At 38.9% G+C, this 20,502-nt stretch overlaps 1 protein-coding gene across 51 annotated transcripts in view; it reads left to right on the top strand.

Annotated features, from left to right (window-relative positions):
• Map2 (microtubule-associated protein 2) overlaps positions 1-20,502 on the top strand; it is a 258,569-nt gene that overhangs the window by 163,308 nt on the left and 74,759 nt on the right. For 33 of the 51 annotated variants that reach the window (XM_063266724.1, XM_063266731.1, XM_063266734.1 and 30 more), the window contains one exon: positions 10,350-10,423. The exons of 17 other annotated variants lie outside the window; for them this stretch is intronic. The gene's annotated coding sequence lies outside the window, so the exon portion shown is untranslated. 51 annotated transcript variants of the gene reach the window in all.

Raw genomic sequence — 20,502 nt, forward strand, 5'->3', positions numbered from 1 at the left:
AAATACAGGGACAAAGAGTAGAGCAGAGACTAAAGGAAAGGCCATCCACAGACTGTCTCACCTCTGTCCCATATGCAGTGACTGTCCCATATACAGCCATCAAACACAGACACTTGCTAATGACAAGAAGTGCTTGTTGATAGGGGCTTGATATGGATGTCTCCTGAGAGGCTCTGCCATAGCCTTACCAATTCAGATATGGATGCTTGCAGCCAACCATTGGTCTGAGCACACGGACCCCAATGGAGGAGTTAGGGGAAGGACTGAAGGAGCTGAAGGGGTTTGCAACCCTATAGGAAGAACAACATCAACCTACCAGAGCCCCCAGAGTTGCCAGGTACTGAAACACCAAACAAAGAATACCCATGGCTCCAGTTGCATATGTAGCAAAGGATGGCCACATCAATGAGAGGTCCTGTGAAGGCTCAATGTCCCATCATAGAGCAATGATAGGGTGATGAGGTGGGAGTGGATGGGTGAGTAGGGGAACACTCTCATGAAGGCAGGGGGAGGGAGGTGGAATGGGGGTAGAGATTTCTGTTGGGAAACTGGGAAGGGGGATAACATTTGAAATGTAAATAAATTTTAAAAATCTATTAAAAATAAAGTAGCTAACAAAGGTGAAAAAGGAAATGTAAATAAGCAAAATAACCAATAAAAATAAATAAAATCCTGACCAACAACTCAAAAGAGAGCTTCTTATGCTTGGTGTTGGAAGTTTTGTTAGATAACTTTGGGCTCTAAGAGAGATTGTTGAAATCCCAAATGAGAAAAATTTTATACTATACTTGTATATTTATATAGAGACTTGTGTATGTTTTAGACAAGTAGTTAATAATATGATTCCTTATGACATTTTCAGGCATCCTTACTACTATTTTATGCTCCTCTCCCTTTCTTATACATTCATCCCCCATTGCTCCCTAATTACAGCTTTTAAAATAGACAGATTCCATTGCAGAAAACTACAACCAGTCAAAATGCAAAGGTTCAGTACCTAGTCCTAATGGCTACATCTATAAAAGAGCCCCAGCACCTAAAGTTAAGGAAACCTTGTGGAAGAGTAGGCAGAAAGATTCTAAGAGCCAGAGGAACAGGGAGTTCTGTGTAATGTCTCCTAGAAATGTCAGATGCTTTACCCATAAAATCTCAACACCATGACTGCCTAAACATGATCTAAACAAGAACACATTAATAAACATGCTAAAGTGGATGAGGGGAAGACTGTGAGGCTTCAACCCTACGTAAAGAACAACAGGTAACAAAGAATGCTGAAACCAGGAGTAACACATCATCAGAGACAAACTGATGAGATGCCAGCATTATTTAAAGTGTATTGTGTGCTCATGTGGCTTAATATGATGACCCAGGATATGGATTCATTTTCAACTCAATTAACCTGAAACATAATGCACATATTTCACAGACACAAGTGGCCACTACTAGACTTTCCCAGGGAAGATCAAACAAAACGTGTATCTAATAATGAATGGTTAGCCCTGAAAACACACATTCAGGTAACATAGAAATTGATCAGGGTGTACGGGAATGTGTATGTAGATATATGCATGTAACAACAAGTAATGTAAAGGAGAGAGCAAGGAGCAGTATGTGAAAAGGTATGAAGGGAAGAGAGAAAAGGGGAAAATAATGCAATTGTTTAATGAAAATAAAAGAAACACTAGAAAAAGAAGTCTTGACTACCAAATACACAAAGGCAGTTGGGCTTTTATACGTAACATGGAAATGACTCAAGTATCTTAGAAAATCCACCAAGACTGAGAGATTCTTGCTAAATTTTCTTCATGGGATTAAGTAACCATCAAATGTGGGACACAAAGAGCTTGATGCAGCATATAGGGTTATCAGCTATTTGCATGTGGTGAATTCTCTCCAAAGTGATTTCTCCTGGGCTTATAAGGACAGAGCTAACAACAAGGACTGGTTCAGAAGAGTTTAAAGAAACTCTGAAAGTTTAGTCAATATACTTCTGTATTCTCATGGATGGAAAGAATGAGCTCAGAAGCCTTGGTCCCTGTTGTCTGGATGAAAATTCCACCCATGACCTCAGATAGCTTTAATTACCTCCCTCAAGAGTTTTGTATGCAGTTCGCATTGGAGGTTAGGATCCCAGTATACGAATACTGAGCTGGGGAATCCGGTTCAGTCCAAGATGTAAAGTAATGCATTGTCAGAGACAAATTGATGAGATGTTAGCATTATTATCCATTGTGTGGTCATGTGGTGTAGTATTTTGATCCTGTACATGTATCATTTTAATTCACTTTCTATGAAAAGTAATCCATATATTTCTAATATTAGTGTTCTCTAAGAAGGAAATTAAATGGAAAAGACAAATATAGGAGTGGGGGCTGCTTTCAGTTTCAAAGAGCTTTAGTTAGCAATACAACATGTTGTATGACGCTATTCCAGGAGAGGCATAAGAAATCATACTCACCCCAGATAGGTAACCAAAGACTTGCAAAGTCAACTTGGTAAACCAGAAGTATGGGCAACAGGTTGCTTTATAGGAACATGAACACCTCCAAAGCAGCTTCATCATCAAGATCCCATCCTACTATTGGTAATGGGTAATGCTCCATGAAAAAACTGGAACCCAAGTTATCTGCATAACTTGCAGGAAGCTCAAGTGGGCAAAAAGGATCTTCTCCTTAGCTGTCTTTACTGCTTATAGAACACTGGAGTGGGAGGGCTTGTAAGTCTTTTAAGTTTCATTGTCTTCCTGAAACCTTTGAGTTATTTCCTCAGGTGTGTTCGGGTTTTTGCTTGTATGTTTGTTTGTTTGTTTGTGATGTGTATATGTTTGTTGGGGAGGAGAGATGATATGTGACTGCAGTGCTTAGAAGACCAGAAAATGACACACAATATCATGAAGCCACAGATGTAGGTGGTGGATAGTCGCACTACTTGGGTGCTAGAAAATGACCTCAAGCCCCATTCAAGAGTACTCTTAACTACTGAATCATCTCTCCAGTCCTATTTGTGAGTCTCATTGGGCTTCCATTTAGAACATACCAAGTCTTAGAGCATGCTCTGAAGAACTAAATGCTTTGATTTGGAGGACATTGACAAATAACAGCTATTACACATCAAAAATAAGAGTAATAGGAGTTTTGATAGTGGAGCCATAATGAATAGATATATTCTGTTCATCCTGGAGAATATTCAATTGAGAAATGAACCTCAATTGGAGAAATGGGCAAACCTAGAAGAAAGGAAGAGGAAGAAAGAGAAAAGTAAGAGGGGGGAGACAGAAAGGGGAATGAGAAAATGAATAGAGGAGACAGGAAGAGACAATGAAGAACTGTACTGAAAAAGAAGACAGACAGAGGTTTGCAGAAAGCAGCAATGGGTAGATCTACAGAAGACCTAGTCCAGGAGGCGTTGAGCTTGACAGTAGATATTTGAAATAAAGTTGAAAGAACAAGATGTAATTTCTATATAGAAATCTATGAAACTGCGCCTAAAGACCTAGGTTTTGTCCTTTTGAATGCGGAGCGGCAGCGAAATCATCAGACAAGATCCTGACCAGGTAAGTTTTATGCCTTGTGTGTGAGTCTGCTTCACTGCTTTAAGCCTCTTCTCAGTTTCTTTTTATAATACAATATGCTGTCAACTTTTATTAATTATTTCTATACTTTATAAAAGGTTAAGGTATTGTCTATTCCCAAAAGAATAAAGGCGGCAACTACTGTTCAGGATGTGGAGAAAAAAGTCTTTGACACCATTGGTATGGGTGCAAATTAGTGTGCAGCCATTATGGGAAGCAGTATAGAGGATCCTCAAGAATAGAACTGTCCTGTGATCGTACTCTAACATTACCAGATGTCTGTCAAAGAGCTTTCCTCACTGACATGTAGATTATAGAACTGTTCACACTAACCGAAATATAGAATCACCTATGCTCGTCATTTGAAGAATAAAGAAGCTGCAATACACAGGCATAATAGAATTATTTCCATGCATAGAGAAAAATGAAATTCCATTATTTGTGATGACATGGATAAACCAAAGCAATGTTATGTTAAAGGAAATAATCCAGGCACATATGGATGGATACATGATGGTCTTACCTATGTAGAATCTAAAACTGTTGATCTCATGAAAGTATTGTAGTGATCTGTGGTTACAAGGGGCTGGGGAATGACAGGAAGTTACTGAGACATTAAAAAACTGACCACAAAATGTTAGTTAGGTAGAAAAGTTTGAGGATTTATTAAGAAATATGGTAACATTAGTTAACAATAATGCATTGTATGCCCCCCAAAAGACCTAAGAGTAGATTAGTGTTCTCACCAAAAAAATGGCAACATGAGTAATGTATGAATATGTGTGTATGTGAATGTGTGATTAGTTTAGTCACTTAATTTATATAACAACACATATTCCAATCATTTATTTTATATGATAAAATAACTACACATAATTGTATCTTTAAAATAGACAAGTAAAATAAAATATCTGATACCCATATGAAAATTAGAAACGAATGAACAGATAGCTTTCTGTAAAGTAAGGAAGCATTATATTTCTTCAGATAAATTCTTATCCTAATAGAGTTAATAAATTTTAATATCTTCAAAAAATTCTTATCCTAGGCAGAAAATTGCAATGAAATACATAAATCAAGTAGAATGCTGACACGTGTGCCTCATTTCTGCTCAGGGTACTAAAAATCACAGTATCAATTCACATTTTACTATACACACACCCACAGTCAGAGTCCAAATATGTTAGTAATTTAGGAAATATGGAAGTTTTAAGTTTACTGGGAATTGAGATGTTCTATTCACAGAGCAGCCACTTATCCTCAACTGCTGACATATAAGCAAAGCCCCATTCATCCTACTTATGTGTGAGAAGATGTAGTTTATGTCTTTTCCTCACTGAAACACTGTAGAACCAGTGTTGCACTCTCCAAATACTGTCTTGCCTGTCTTGTGTACTTCCAAAAGCCTGTATGACACAAGGAGAAAGGTAGCCAGAGAGTGTGGTCTGTGCTTTAAAGAAATGGGACTGGAAGAGTCCCATATTCATCAGAATTTATGATGAACCGAATATAAACCTCAATTCTCAGAGAGTTAAGATGGGCTTTTCTCACTAATCCAATCCTTGATACTTTACCTTGTACAATGTTATATTGATAAACTTTGGAGAAGCATAAATCACTTCTCCTAAGGTAGCTGAACCCAGCTTTTAACAGTAGCCAGGAATGTCCAGTTTGAGAATAAGACCACACCATGCTTATTAGCCACTGTATCTAGAGTCTGTACTCAGAGGAAGATCATGTGTTTTGTGAACCAGGATTTTGCTAATAGTTCTTATTTCTTTCAAGTATATATTTGGCATAGCTTTCATTCCATGCAAACGTAATGTTTGAAAACAGCTTTCACAATAGTCCTAAGAGAGATGTTTCTCAATCGTTGATAACGTTTTGGTTCAGCATGCTTTCTTGTACTTCCAGCTGTCTAGATAATAAGTGATTCTAAACATATTAGGAAATTGAAATGGTTTAGTAGGTCTTTGGACTACATGACAATGTTGACAGCTGCTCATCTATTTAAAAACTACTTGAGGGGGTTGGGGATTTAGCTCAGTGGTAGAGTGCTTGCCTAGCAAGCGCAAGGCCCTGGATTCAGTCCCCAGCTCCAAACAAAAACAAAAACAAAACAAAACAAAACAAAGCAAAACAAAACAAAAAAAACTACTTGAAGTAGGAGAGGTTTTCCCTAGTAGACCAGCAGTCCAGTCCTCGATAGCTGAAAACCTTACACTTTTGACTAGTGCATTGAGTTACATGAACTGTTCAAAACCACATAGAGCAGACTGATAAAAGGGTGGAAAACAGTTCCCTTATTCAGCTGACAGAGCACCTAATGCTAGTTTTTGCCATTACAATAAGTTTTCAGCAACCCCACTCTGTACCCCAGCAACTTCAACCATCTCTGTTTTGGTTGTCTGAAAAGGTCTATCACAACAGAGAATTAATCAACTAAGTGATACTTAGTATAGAAGGTGTTTCAAGGGCAAATGAAGGGTAAAACCTAATTTAAGATAGAAGATTTTATCAAGAGATACATCCTTGAGAAACAGCTCACTGTGGCGCTACTTTTTTATGATATTCTAATTTCTCATTATAACTTCAATGATATACTTGGCATATAGATCAAGCATACGCCTATCGAATTAATTTAGGGAATTGAAGAAATGGTCAAGCTGGCACATTTTGTCCCACAAGCTTGAGGACCCGAGTTCAATCCCAAGCACCCATGTTTTTAAAAAATGGTATATTCATCACTTTTCTTTTAACGTGATAAATGACTTAAAAGAGAACATGGTTTGTTTTGTCTTATGGAAGGTTTGAACCCATCACGCCATTATAACAGGAAAGGCATAGCAACAGGCAAAGAAGGACTAACTGAAGAAAGAGTCTAACTAAATCAATGAGCACCAGGTTTCGTGTTCAGGCCCAGTATCAGGAGCCAGAAGTTGAAGGACCACATTCTCATCCATATACAGGAAGGAGGGGAGGGGGGAGAGAGGGAAGGAAGGAGGGAAACAGAGAGATATTAGACTGTAAACTCTCATTGCCTACTCCAGAGGCTTCCTTCACCAAGACTTTACCTCCTAGTGGATCCCAGACAGCATTATCATCTGGGATATTGTGGGGTACATCCCATCCAAACCACATCACGAAGCTCAAGTGTGATTACAAGAGGCTCCTTGGAGCTTGCCAATGAATCCATGACCACCAGATTCAGTGAGAGACCCTGTCCTAAAAATTACCCTTCAGATCAATTAAGAAAGACATTTGGACCACTAGCCACTATGTACTTGTGTACAAGAACAGACACACATGCACCTTTCTAGACATGAGTGCACTCACAGGAAATTCACTTACATTAATGCCAAGCAGGTGTTTACTTAGATTCCTTCTTAAATGTTGAACCCACTTTGACCTTTGATGCCAAGTAAAGCACACACCCTCTTCTCCACCTTGGGCAGACTAGCTCTTAAGTAGAATTGTTTGCCTGTTCACTGTCAGGGCTTGTCAGCCATGATCCTCAATGATATTCCCATCCAATCCCTCACAGCTCCAGGAAAGTGGCAGAAGCAAATGCAATAGAAGTAATGGAGAAAAAGAGAGGCAGAGCTGCAGCAGAATGGATCTCAGTCTGTTCAAGAAACTGAGTATCCTGAACGATATATGTGCTTAGTGTTTCCAGTAAATTGAAATCTGCCATGAATGAAATTATACTTCTGGGAAGAGACGTAAGCCTTTGTGCTTGAGATAGTCCTTTACCAGAGATGGAGACCCAAACCCACTCCCCTGTGTCTGTTAAGAGCTGGTTCACAGATAAAATGTTTAGCCACTCTCTATGTGTATTCATGGAATGGCACTTAATCTATCACAGCCTATTTTATCATCTCTAAAGCAGGAATATAACAGTCAAAGGGAGATGTTGGGGAATAAATTAATTCTATGTTTGAAATGCTCCAAACACTGGCAAAAGGGAGTCAGTGTCTGCTAATACTGTTTTACATTCCTCCTGTTGAATGTATCTGGTGTTAAAACTGACAAACAAGCATCAAAGACAAAAGCTGTGTCAATTTAACCATTTACCAATGGAGTCAAAGTGAACACTTAGATCTGTACAAGACTAGCTGAAAATTGACCATTCAATTTAATGTCCCTTTTAGAACAGTTCATAAGTTGCTTTTTTAAGACTAAATCCCACATAGCATTTACATGCCTCATAGAAAATAAAATCTAGAAAATGCATTTTCTTTTGTATAATAAAACCCCAACAGAAGTAGAATTTACGGGGATACAGAGTATTATTTTCATGACTGGGGGCACTGAGTTTCTGAATAATCACTTCACTCTTTGTTCAGTAATTCCTCATTTCCTTTGGGATGAAGTTGACTCTTTATAAGTTTAGGATTGAAATTTTACTTTCATGTGTGATTACTGAGTTCAGTTTTGGAAAGATTAAGAGGATAGTCTTTAGCGAAGCCAATATTGTTCACATTGTGACTATGCCCTATCCTGTTGTCTGTTGCAACAACACCACTGCTCAAAAAGTAAACACAAACCTGCTTAGTTCTGCCATGGCAGGATGAAAGCAGCCCTTGTCCTCCTGGGAGTGAGTGCAAATGGCTGGGAACCAACAACACTGCACTTGGAGAAAGAGATGGTAGTAGGGTGCAGTGTCCTGTGAACTGCAACTTGCTGAATTTTGCTCTAGAGGATTCTTTTCGTCTCCTTGCTAACAAGGGTAGAAGACAGACACATACACACATGCAACACACACACACATACACACACACATACACACACACACATACACACGATATGTACTTAAACACACACATGCATGCACTGTTTTTGGAAAATAATAGCACTTTCAGAGATCGAAGGAAGATACTGAATTTAAAGAAAATGACTATGATATTTTGTTTTTAACACTCATTTGTTAAATACTAGAAGGTTCTTTTATCTGAAAAAGATCATGATCTCTGCTCTACCATTTTTATTATTGTTCTAAAACCAACCTAGAAGCTGAGAATGGTGGTGTGCTTCTTATCCCTGCACTCTAGAGGCAGAGACAGTCAGATCTCTGGGAGTTCCAGGCCAGCTCCTACATAGTGAGTTCTGGAAAAGCCAAGAAGCCAGGGTTATATAGATAGACCCTGTCTCAAATAAACAGACAAACAAATAAGAAAAACAAAAACTAAGAAAACAAGCAAAGGGAAAAACCATTCTAATCATTTATTTGTAATCTAACTTTTAAGCGGTCTTAAATTATTACATATACTATGCTACATAAATTTCTCCTCCCAGTGATTCTGTCATGGATGGATAATAGATGATAGATGGATAGATAGATAGATAGATAGATAGATAGATAGATAGATAGATAGATAGATAGATAGACAGGTAGATAATTGATAGATGTATAAGAATGTTTGCTAAAATTTTTGCACACAACTTTTTATCTCCAAGTTAATCCAGATACCTTTCAAAAGGAAAAAATTTTAGTCGTCATTCTTGCTAAATTAATTACTGAACTATTATAAGGAAGGAAAAATTTTGTCATGTTTCTTTTCAGTGGTAGGACTTGCTTTATCACTATTTAGATGTTAAGTCTTCTCAGTTTACTTACCCACCAATAGACATACTTATTTTATATTGTGAGTGTTCAGAAGCCAAAGGAGCTAATAATGAAGAAACATTCAATACGATCAATATTTGATGCTTTGAATCACTCTTGTCACCTCCTGCATTTATGTGAATTTACTGTTTAACGGTTCACAAAGGGACTGGGTAGATATTTCAGTGGTAGAACATCTGTCTAACAAGCCTAAAGCCTCACATTTGATCTCTGGTACCATAATCAAAACAAAACATTCCAGAACAGACAAAAGAAGAACCAGTTCATGCATATCTTCTGCTTGAATTTCCCTCTGGACTCTAAAGCTACACAGAGGCTATCTATTGGGGTCTCATGGCTTTTAATGATAGCATGTCTTCCTCGGATCTGGCATAGGGTATATTCTACTGGAATGAACACATGCCAGTCCTGGGGAAAAGTCATAAATACACACAGCTTTACAAACCCAATGTGGAAGAGCTGGACTCGATGGATTTGCACACTATACATTTTTGTAGTCTTGCCCACGGTGAGGGTGGCTGCACCTGGACACTTGTAAGATAGAAAAGAAGCCTGAAGCCGGCCAGTAATGCTGTTCATCTCCTGGAACCACTTTAGTGGAGAGTTTTCCATATGACCCTCGGTGGCATTTTTTTTTCCAGCAGAAGCCAGAGTGACTTTCAGGTTTTGGAATGTCAAAATAAATTTAGGACTCTATGGAGAAGATTTAATTAGTTATTTAAAAAAAATCCCCCTCCATCCTGTGCGTCATAAAATCAATGCAGACTGGGCTAGAGGCCCAGCCTTTTTTAAAGCTCGCTGCATATAATTAACAATTATGAATATATTCTTTGGGGAAATTACACAATCTTCTACTATTTATTAGCTGAGAACAAGTCGTAATTGTACTCTTCCTTGGATATTACCCTTAAGAAACATTGTTAATGTGACATAAAAAGATATGAAAAGCATTCAGTAGTTTGTACATTCACTGCTCAGTGTCACATGCTTAAGATAGTGCCCAGCAGCTCACAAATAAATATTAGGAAATCAATCTTGCAGTTTCATAGTTACCCAAATTCAAAAGAGAAAACTTGCAAGTTGTTTCTCATTGATATTATTAGCATGCGTGGGTCAGAAATTAGCTCATGAATTTTCTTTTTATTTTAACAGAAAGAAGCCAGAACATACCACCAGCCCTTTGAGTATACAACATAACAAACGTCATTACTTTACAACTTGATTAGGTAAGGCCCCATTCTCTCTACCATAAAAAGTGACCCATCCTATGAAAAACACTTCACTTCTTTGCTAACCATAGTTCTTTGAATTTCTAATTAAAGGCCGATTTATGTTTTAAGGAAGAAATACCATTTTGATTTTCATAGCTAATAGACTGGGAAATATAAAATACCATGTAAGAATTTTTGAACTGGCTAAATGAAAATATCTTGCTTTGAAATAAGGATTGAACCAAGCCCCTCTCGTCAGCTATGGCTAACTGTAACTATGTTTTCTCTGCTCCTATCACGTGCTAGGCATATGCCTGCATGAGTTTATGTAAATTAATTAATTTACTTCCTTATATCAGCCCTGTGGGCTAGGTAATAGATGATTTTACACAGGGACCTGAGACAAAGGGACAAGAGGCAGAGCACACCAAAACTCTGCACGTGGGAGAAAGAGCCCAGTGGTGATTCAGGGATGGTTACCTGAGGAGGAAATGCCCAAGAAACAGATTCCCCTGTGTTTTACATAGATTCCCTCTGGGTTTACATAAGAAGGTGACATTTGCTGCCGAAAATGCAGGTAATGTAAAGCAGGTGTAATTTTATTGTATAAGTTCACCTGTCACATATCCAGTAATTGCATAAATAAATGCATGAACGCTCTAGGTCAGTTTACAAACAGAAACTATGTTTTCCTTTTCTTTGCACTTTTTCACAAAGAAACATTAAAATAAAGGCAGAATAAAATTACACAGAGATTACCAGGGAGTGATCACTCATTCCAGAAAATGCATTTGAGTTTCAGTTTAACTCGTTCTTATTAAAGGTGTTGTACTATCTATAGCTGGCCACAACAATGTTTACTTTATTGCTTCCGTTAACTCATTAGCTTAGTTTTGTGTGAAAATTTTTATAATGATTTCATTGCAAAAGACTAACAACATGCAAATACCAAAGCACTGCACATCAATTAAACAGCTACTCACATGCAGCTATCTTAAGGGCTTTTTTTTTTTTTTAAGAAACCATGATAGGAGGAAAAGCTCTCTGCTTTCTTCTCACGTCCCTGCTTTCTTTCGAGCGAGGGTTGGAATTATAAGGGTACATAGTGTCCTCTGTGTCTTCTACCACGTGTCAAACAAACACAGCACAGTTGCACCGACATTCCCAGTGTACAGAGCTGGCGTCACTCTGCAGATGTGGCATTATAAGTCACCTTCACTCGGTTGTATTTAGACGCAGGCATACTGGCACACGGAGGTCCGTTTGGCTCACATTCCGGCTGTTACCATGGTTACTGCTTTACATATTACTCTCTGGTGCTTATTATTACATCTAAATATCTTACAGCACTTCAAAGATTCAGTGCTAACATAGCTTTAGCATGTCTTATGAAACGTGTGTGGAATTCGTGTATAAGGGAGCTCATGCTCTCTGTAGACGATGCCATGACAAGCCCTTTTATGCTTTGTTTTTCCACCTGGAAACACATCTTTTAATTGGCATATAAGGATTTTTTTTGCTACTCTACTGGGACCCATGATTTTCACAGTTCCACCAGGATATAATAATCGGCATAGTTTTATTTCTCCATAGGTGAAATTCTGACTATTCCTAAAGATCATATAAATGCTACAAATGAAATTTGAAATACTTAAAGGAAAAATACATTTTGGGAGGTCCGTATTATTGGCTTACATTTCCTTAAAAAATAATTACGGAAGGGGTTTTAATAAAAATTCTTTGTTTATTATTTTCTAACACTACACTTAATTCTAGTATTTGCTCATGTGGACATAGTTGTTTATCCCACCGCATTTTTGGGAATTTTTGTGTATATTGGAGGCTTTTGTTTAAAAAATCAAGAGGAGATATTATTTATGAAAAATGGTATCTTGGGAACATGAAGATTGACCCAGTGCTTCTGCAAAAGTAACTGTGCAGGCATTTTTATTTAGGTATTTAATAGCACATGATCACCTTTGACACCACTAATTCCTCCAAATGAAGGATTATACAGAACGGAGTAATCACAGTGAAAATGTCATAAATATCATCCTTTGACATTGTTCACTAAAGGTGCTAAGTACTATATTGTGTCGACTTTGAAATGAAGTATTTCCAACATAGCACATGCAATCTCAAATGCAAAGGTAGATCTTTGTCTCTGAAGTTTATTCTGTGATTCCTACGAGGTCAGCAACTCCTTTCACACAAAGCTCACTGGACATTATGGTGCACTGTTAATCACGCTGAAAATCAGCTTTGCTAGCTTCAACCACCTGTTACGGGCATATGGCTTGACCTCCTTAAGCCCCATAGAGGAGCATTACGGTACTTACGATTGACCAAATAGTAGATGGCAGACACTTGTCGTCGTTTGCACTGCACCACATCATCTCAACATTGTTTCCTCCCTCTGATGGCAGAAACTAATCATGTTCTGACCTTTGTCACCAGCACCTAGGCCACCACCTCTCAGGTAAGCTCTCATTGGCTGGAGGGAAGACTGGGTGTACAAGGGTTCCTGGGGAACATGGCAGATAGATGCTTTGCGCACAGAATACCCACAATGCACATCAGCAGTGGTTGGTGCCTCTTCAAGGCTTCGTTTATTTGTCTTAGCAGAACCTATTGCTTTTTTGGTGCTTAAGAACTTTCCTGGTTTCAATCCATAATTTTTCTGATTTTATAGTATTTTGAAAAAAAAACTTTGTGGCTTCTTTTATCATCTCAGAGCTTAATTTATGATACAAAAAGTTCCAAAACAACATAGAAAAGTTAGGAACAAGCTAGACATATGGATAGAATGAGAATATTTGAAGTATAAAAAAATATGTATTGTTCTTGACGTCTTTTACCTAAGTAAATATTGTAATCCGACACAATTCAACATAACTTAGATTGGACATTCATCAGAACATTTATATCTTTTTTTATTTATAGCTGGAGGGAGTTTATCTTTTAAGAACTGTTTTGTGAAAGTGGATGAGGTTTTTAGTTTAACAATATCCCGAGGAGCTGCACTTGATGACTATTTATACTGTTGGGAACACTTGGCAACAGAAAGATAAACAGAATGGCCACAATGCGCCAACCAAGCGCTAACCAAAAGAGGATGGCCATCTGGTCTTCCTCCATCCTCCCTGAAAATGAGCGCCTCGGCCTGCACTGATCACTGCCTCATGAAGATTGTCTGTGCATTCTACAGAGACAATTTACGAGATGCGTTATGCACTCTAAAAATAACTTTGATTGGTAACTTTAGGATGTCTGATGGCAATTTGACAAAAACCTATTCTACTCTGTGCCAGGAGTTGTTAATCAATCTGGTGCCCAGGTCTTTTGGCTCTTATTGATCAAGAGCTAAGCCTGGGTGAAGAATTTAAAGAAGGATCGGTACTTAGTTATCTGGGGACAGGGAAAAGGCGATTTGCCCACATCCTCTGGCAAGAGTTAAAATAACTCTGACAGTCCTCCTACTTAACAAGCTGAGTCACTAGAACATTCTTCTGCTTCCTCAGCAGTCCTCAGCAGATTGTTTGGGCTGGAGTTCTGGAGGCAGAGGTGGGAACCACCTGCTATAAAAGACTGCTGTGATTAAGGATTGTCTTTTAACAGTTTGGCCAAACAGAAACAGGAAAAGAAAATATTTGGTACTGACAAGCACCTATTCGAATGTTTGGATACAAGAATAGGGGTCCAGGATAGCTGAGAAGGTTCAGTTGAGTGTAAGTGGGGGCCATCATACTTAGCAACTTGAAGTCCACTTCCAGGGCAGAAGCAGAAAATCAACTCCTGAAAGTTGCCCACTGACTTTCACGCACATGATGAGGTACCTGAGTGCACACACACACACACACACACACACACACACACACACACACACACACACACAAATAAGTGAATGAACAAACAGACAAATAAGTAAAACAATGGTAACCCAGTCATGCTTATTATCCAGCTAATTGGCACTGAGGATAAATCATTTAAAGAGGCAAGCTAGTTGCTGCTTTAACAAACTAGTCCAGCTGGACATCTGTACTCAGAAGACACTTGCTGTCCAATAGTGGTAACCTTGTCTCAACCAATGTATATCCTGGGTTGTAATAAATCAGAATGCACTTTTGCTTAAACAGAAAGGTTCTTATAGGTTCCTGATCAGGCTTTTAGTAGAATGCTTTGGTTTACCAAAGGGAAGCATGAAGAAATTTATTTTGACTCATCCTTCAGGTCTCAGGTCTAGGCCACTACCTGGCAGGGTCACACAGCAATACTGTCATTACATGGGAGAGTGGACATATGTATGCATCATCTGGTCTCTCTTCTACCTCTCATTAAACGACTAGTAAGTTTGTTAACATGACCTCTACCTATATAACCTTATCTAATTCTAACTATACCCACTGTTAAGACCTTGGAGTTTTTGTTGTTAGTTCCTTCTATTAAAACCTCACAATGGGATAAAAATCTCAAAATATGAATTCCTGAGAAATGCAATCTAAATCTAACCTATAGAATTCTTCATACTCCAAGGACAGATAAGAAAATGGACATCGTGTGTGTCTAAAGGTAATAGCTGCTGAATATGAACGATGGCCACAGTTCTCTCTGGGCCCTACAGCTTCACCTCTCTGTACAAGCTTTGACTCCACATGGTTGTCAGTAAAGACAGGCTTTTCTTACTGCTTTTCACCCAGGTATGGGTCACCAGTTTGCTTCTCCTTTAGTGCCAGATTTATGCCATATTTCCTTATCAATTTTTAGACACCTCAACTTCAACAGAATAAGCTATGACCACTAAAATAGATTAGACAATATATACATGGTTGTCAGGATACTAAACCTGTAGGTGGTGGAAAGAGGAGAGCTCACTGCAAAAAGACATGATGGTGCCCTAACACCTCCAAAGCACTAAAATACCTGGAAGAAATCTATTGGCTCTCTTCCCCTTAGCTCCTATGATGTCCCCTTGTTTACATTGACAACTGGAATGCCCATTACTGTATGGAATGTCCCATACCCAATAGATGTTCCAAACTGTGCAAGGACTTGCAGGGTCCTGTGACGGTTTTGTCTGCCCTCTGCTTGCTACTTGGAAGAGAAGGTAGGGATTAAAGGGAGTACACACCAAGAAACCGGGTGAAAAGAGAGATGAAAAACCCAGAGATACCAGCAAATAGGCAAGTACCTAGAGGGAGTGTTTCCCAAGCACTTAATATCTCATCTTCAACCCTACCAATACTGCAAAGATAAAAGCCCCTGAGGCTGTACTCAGCCCTCGTGATGAAGGATGGACTAGAGAGACTTAGCAGGAGGGCAGGAGGTGTGCACATATTTATAGCTGTGCGTATGTTCACACACACACACACACACACACACACACACACACACACACATTTCAAAATACAGAGTTGCGAAAAAGCCACGTTGCTATAAAACTTAGTACCCATGTGGCTGAGATTACGATATATTCACCTCAAAGTCCCGTGGTAATTCAAACTAATTGTAATCCAGGACAGTATGTCTTCTGAGAAACTTTGCAGCCCACCCTTCAGCTATTGTCCCAGAGTTCTGGCTATATCCTCAGACGCTTCATTGCCGTCCTCTATAGCTGTGTGATCAGTTTGTATCCTTTTTGCAACCCAGGCTTCTAATGGTGGACACAAAACACAACAAAAAACCATCGCGCCTGTGATCCCAGTGCTTGGGAGGAGTTGTGGGGATTGTCAGTTGCTCAATCAATGCTGACCCGGCTGCCTTGTGTCAAAATCAAAACGAAGCATCCCCCTTCTCGCTGCTCACTGGAGCAATTTTTCAGTCCTCGTTGTCTGACTTTAAGGTAACTCCTGTGCAGGGCACATAGTCTCAATGAAATATGCAAACTTTTCCAACCAGCCAACTTTTCACTAGAAAGGAAAAAATGTGCAGTTGTAGTCAACCAGGACCCAGACCCCTGGTTTTGCTTCATTGTTATCTGTAATCAACTGCTGGGAAGGCAGAGACCAAGAAGCACAAGGCGAGTGGACCACATTTCTCAGTCATCTCAGCAAAAGAAAAAAGGGTGTGTGGGGGGGCATACTGCCTACAGCTCAGAATAAAGAGAAAGTGGTTTTGTAAACTGCTGATGTTCTAGTAGAAATTTGTGACTCATTACCTTTGTATACATGGGTCAAATAGCTTGAGTTGTGGCAAAAGCAGATGTCTGTCACACCATAGAAATATAATTATGAATCATAATTCCTATGTCATGTTAAAGTAGTAAATGTAGTAGGCAATTTTATTTATCAAAGTTAATTCTTACAACAGTGTATGGATGTTTCTTTTTAAAATAGCCTTTATAAAAATAGTAATTTCAAAATCTATATTGCTCTTCATCTTCATCAAAAGAAGTCACGACAGGAACTCAAACAGCAGGATCCTGGAGGCAGGAGCTGATGCAGAAGCCACGGAGGAGTGCTGCTTGCTGGCTTGCTACTCGGGGCTTGCTCAGCCTGGTTTTCTATAAAACCCAGGACCATTAGCAAGGTCCCACCCACAAAGCATTAGGCCCTCCCCTGTCAGCCTCTAAGAAAATTCCCTACAGCTGGATCTTACAGAGACATTCTCTCAACTGTGCTTATTTCCCTCTTTTCAGATAACTATCTTGTGTCAAGTCGACATAAAACGATCCAGCACAGTCTTATTTCAATGTTGTATAAAAGTAATTCTGTGACCTCAGTAGTGTATAAAATCAGCTTATTTGCTAATTAATTCTTTCACAAAGTGTTACTTTCCTGTGACTGGAGAATGCTGGGGGTCATGATTAACTGCTATGGCTTCACACTCAGGGTGTCATCACTGGTTATTTCTTGACAAGTAATTTTTTTCCCCTTTGAGAGTTGATGGCACTTTTACCACATACACTGAGGCACTAGAGAGCATTTAAAATAAACCCCAAGAGAGCTGGTGATTTGCTAAGTAGATGAGGGAAAATGAACTGTGAGAAGTTTGAGAGGCAATGAGTAAAAACCCCGTGGTTTGAAGGTGGAGGCAGATGCTTTCTGGGTGTGTCTGTCAAATCTTCTGAAATGATGTATCTAGCCATGATAATTTCCTGTAATCGTTTCTACTCCCTTTGCTCCCACCTGCACTGATGCTTAATGAATGTCAAGGATTCCAGTTGTGCTCAGTAAAAATTACTCCAGAAGGCAGTTTGATTCGGAGGCAGTTGTAACCTCTGTAAGGGAAACTGAGAATTCACTAAAGCAAATACTTCAGTGAGCGGGTGCCAGAGCCTGAGTCATTTTCGCTCACTGTGAGCAGAGCATGAGGCCAGACCCAGTAGTAATCAACCCTGAATGAAGAGTGAAGGGCAAAACAGTACAAAGGAGCTTCTCAGTGGCACAGCACTGTAACTCTCTGACTCCTGGCTACCAGAGAGCAGTGTTTAGGTAAGTCTCGATGGGTTGCTCCTTAGAGACATGTATTTACAATTGCCATGAGACTCCTTTTGGAAATAAGTTTCAAGGAATCTTTGTTGACAAACCAAGAGGAGATTTCAAGTTCCAGTGTCAGATTCACACATGCCTATATAAAATGTCATGCACACATATAAAATGGATTGTTTATGTTCGAAAAAATTCCTCTTAGAACAAAGCATAAAGACAAGCACATTTTTCAAGGAAAATAGCAAACTTGCATGTATTTATTTAAATAATAGTCTTATGGTAGAACGGACTATTTTATAATATAGAATATTTGTGAAAGTCTGGGGTTAATGCACTAACGTATACACCGGCTCAAGATTCAATCCCTAGTCCTGCAAACAAAAGCAAAATAAAAACATTAGCTGAAATATTTATGCATAGAAAAAATGTGTTTACCTTTATTCTCTCCACTATAGTTTTCGATTACGGGAAGTCTATTCTTCAGCTAATGAGCCAGGCATCGACCAACCACCACTTTCTCCTAAGCTTCCTTAGCAGTCTGTCATCAGAATTCCCACCATGTCTCATGGGCTCACTAACTGCAGGGGGCCCCAACCTGAACTCTTAGTTCCTATTAGTTCTCAACCATCACCCCCTTCGCTTCTTTATAGTAGCCATGTGATCGTTTAAGGGTTATCACTACCCTGTAAGAAGTTCCCACTACATTTTAAAATAAATACAAATCCTTCACCAAATTGTCTATGAAAATAGTTCTTACAGCACTCTATCATTGTCTTAAGCAAAATGCACCAAGCACATTCTCACCCTATGGCATCTATGCCCAGAATACGCTCAGGTCCTTCATGAGCATTTTTACCCAACAACGTTCTCCCTTGCTAAACAGAGCATCCTTACTGTCTTTGCATAGATAGCAAATCCATACAGCTTCTCCTCTGAGGTCACCCCCCCAACAGATCCTTGCAAAAGAAGATTGTTTAGGTAGCTGGAGAGAAGGGTTGTCACACAAGCATGGGGACTTGAATTCATATATACAGCACCCATGAAAAAGCAGGCCTTTTCTGTCCAAGGTTTCTGTCACAAGTCATATCGCTTAACCAGCCTCACCTGTCAACTTCCTCTCCCCACTTCCTCTTGTGGTGAAAAACCTGACATTCTTCTACTTTTTCATAGCTAGGCAACTGATAAAATGTCAACATTGGTTGAGTTTAATAAAAGGTAAATTGAACATTTTGAGTCTGTTAAAAAATAACATATTTCCTTTTGTTCTTGTTACTTTCTAGAAGGGTATATTATTTTAATTTTACATATCTTTATTCTGTTTTGAGATGTTTATTGTCATGTTAGGTACTGATTCCAGGGCATTAAGCTTGAGTAGGCAATTACTCTACAATAGAACAACATCATAAACCCATCAGATGTGGTTCTATTAAATATTGTCACATCTGTGCCTACAATTAAATTGGATGTTACATATAAGATATGAATAGTTTGTACAAAGAAACTAATTGCACTGTGGTTTTTTTTACTTGAAAATATTCCATCTCATACCCTTGAACTAATTATATACATTTCAGGCCTTTGGGGATTTAAGAATTTTTGGTCACATTCTGTCGCTTCAGAAGTTTGGCAGAATGCAAGTAGCCAGCCATAAAAATTGACCTTGTTTTTAGAATTCACTCCAGGGTACAAAGACATGTCTGTTGAAAGAGAGAAGTCAAGCTGTATGTGAAGGTTGACCCATTTGGATCTAACTTGAGTTGTGGGGGAATTCCAAATGATTGGGATTTTATAAGCTTCCTTTCAGACCAGACTCACTGATGTAGTAAACAGGGCAAATTTCAACTTAGTTCTGAGTACCTGTGAGTCACACTTACAGCCAGCAGCAAGCACGCCACAGCACATAGTCTGCCCCAAATCCACAACCAATGAGAAAGAAAAGAACTTGCTGTTTATATAACTCAAAGTTTACTGTTACATGGCTTGTACTTTACCTTTTTCGAAGACACTATCTGATATAACTAGCTGGGTTTAAGTTCCCATCAATGTCACAGTTTTGTATCTATTTAAATGTATATAATTTTAGATAGTGTGTGTTTACGGTCATTTCTTTGGTAAAAGTGACTGGGAAGACTGCTATTTTTTTGGCCCCTATTCCTTCTCCAATACTGTATTTATTGCGATTGAATTCTTCAAACTTGTGTGTCTTCCTCAATTGACAGTGAGCTGTTTATGGAAAGAGTCGATATCTGTTTTACTTTATTTTTATTGGCTATTTTATTTATTTACACTTCAAATGTTATCCCCCTTCGAAAAAACTCTATCCTATCTTGTTCCCCTGCTTCTATGAGGGTACTCCCCCACCAACCCAGCCCATCCCACCTCAACACTGGGAAACAAGCCTTCTCAGGACCAAGGACCTCTCTTCCCATTGATGCCAGACAATGCCATCCTCTGATACATATGCAGCTGGAGCCATGAGTCCTCACAATTGTACTCTTTGGTTGATGGTTTAGACTCTGGGAACTCCAGGGGTTCTGTTTAGTTGATATTGTTGTTCTTCCAATGGGGTTGCAAACCCCTTCAGCTCCTTCAGTCCTTTCTCTAACTCTAACCTCCATTGGGGTCCCCATGCTCAATCTGATGGTTAGCTGCAGGCATCCTCATCTG

This window comes from Rattus norvegicus, chromosome 9 (assembly GCF_036323735.1).
Source record: "Rattus norvegicus strain BN/NHsdMcwi chromosome 9, GRCr8, whole genome shotgun sequence".
NCBI lineage: Eukaryota > Metazoa > Chordata > Mammalia > Rodentia > Muridae > Rattus > Rattus norvegicus.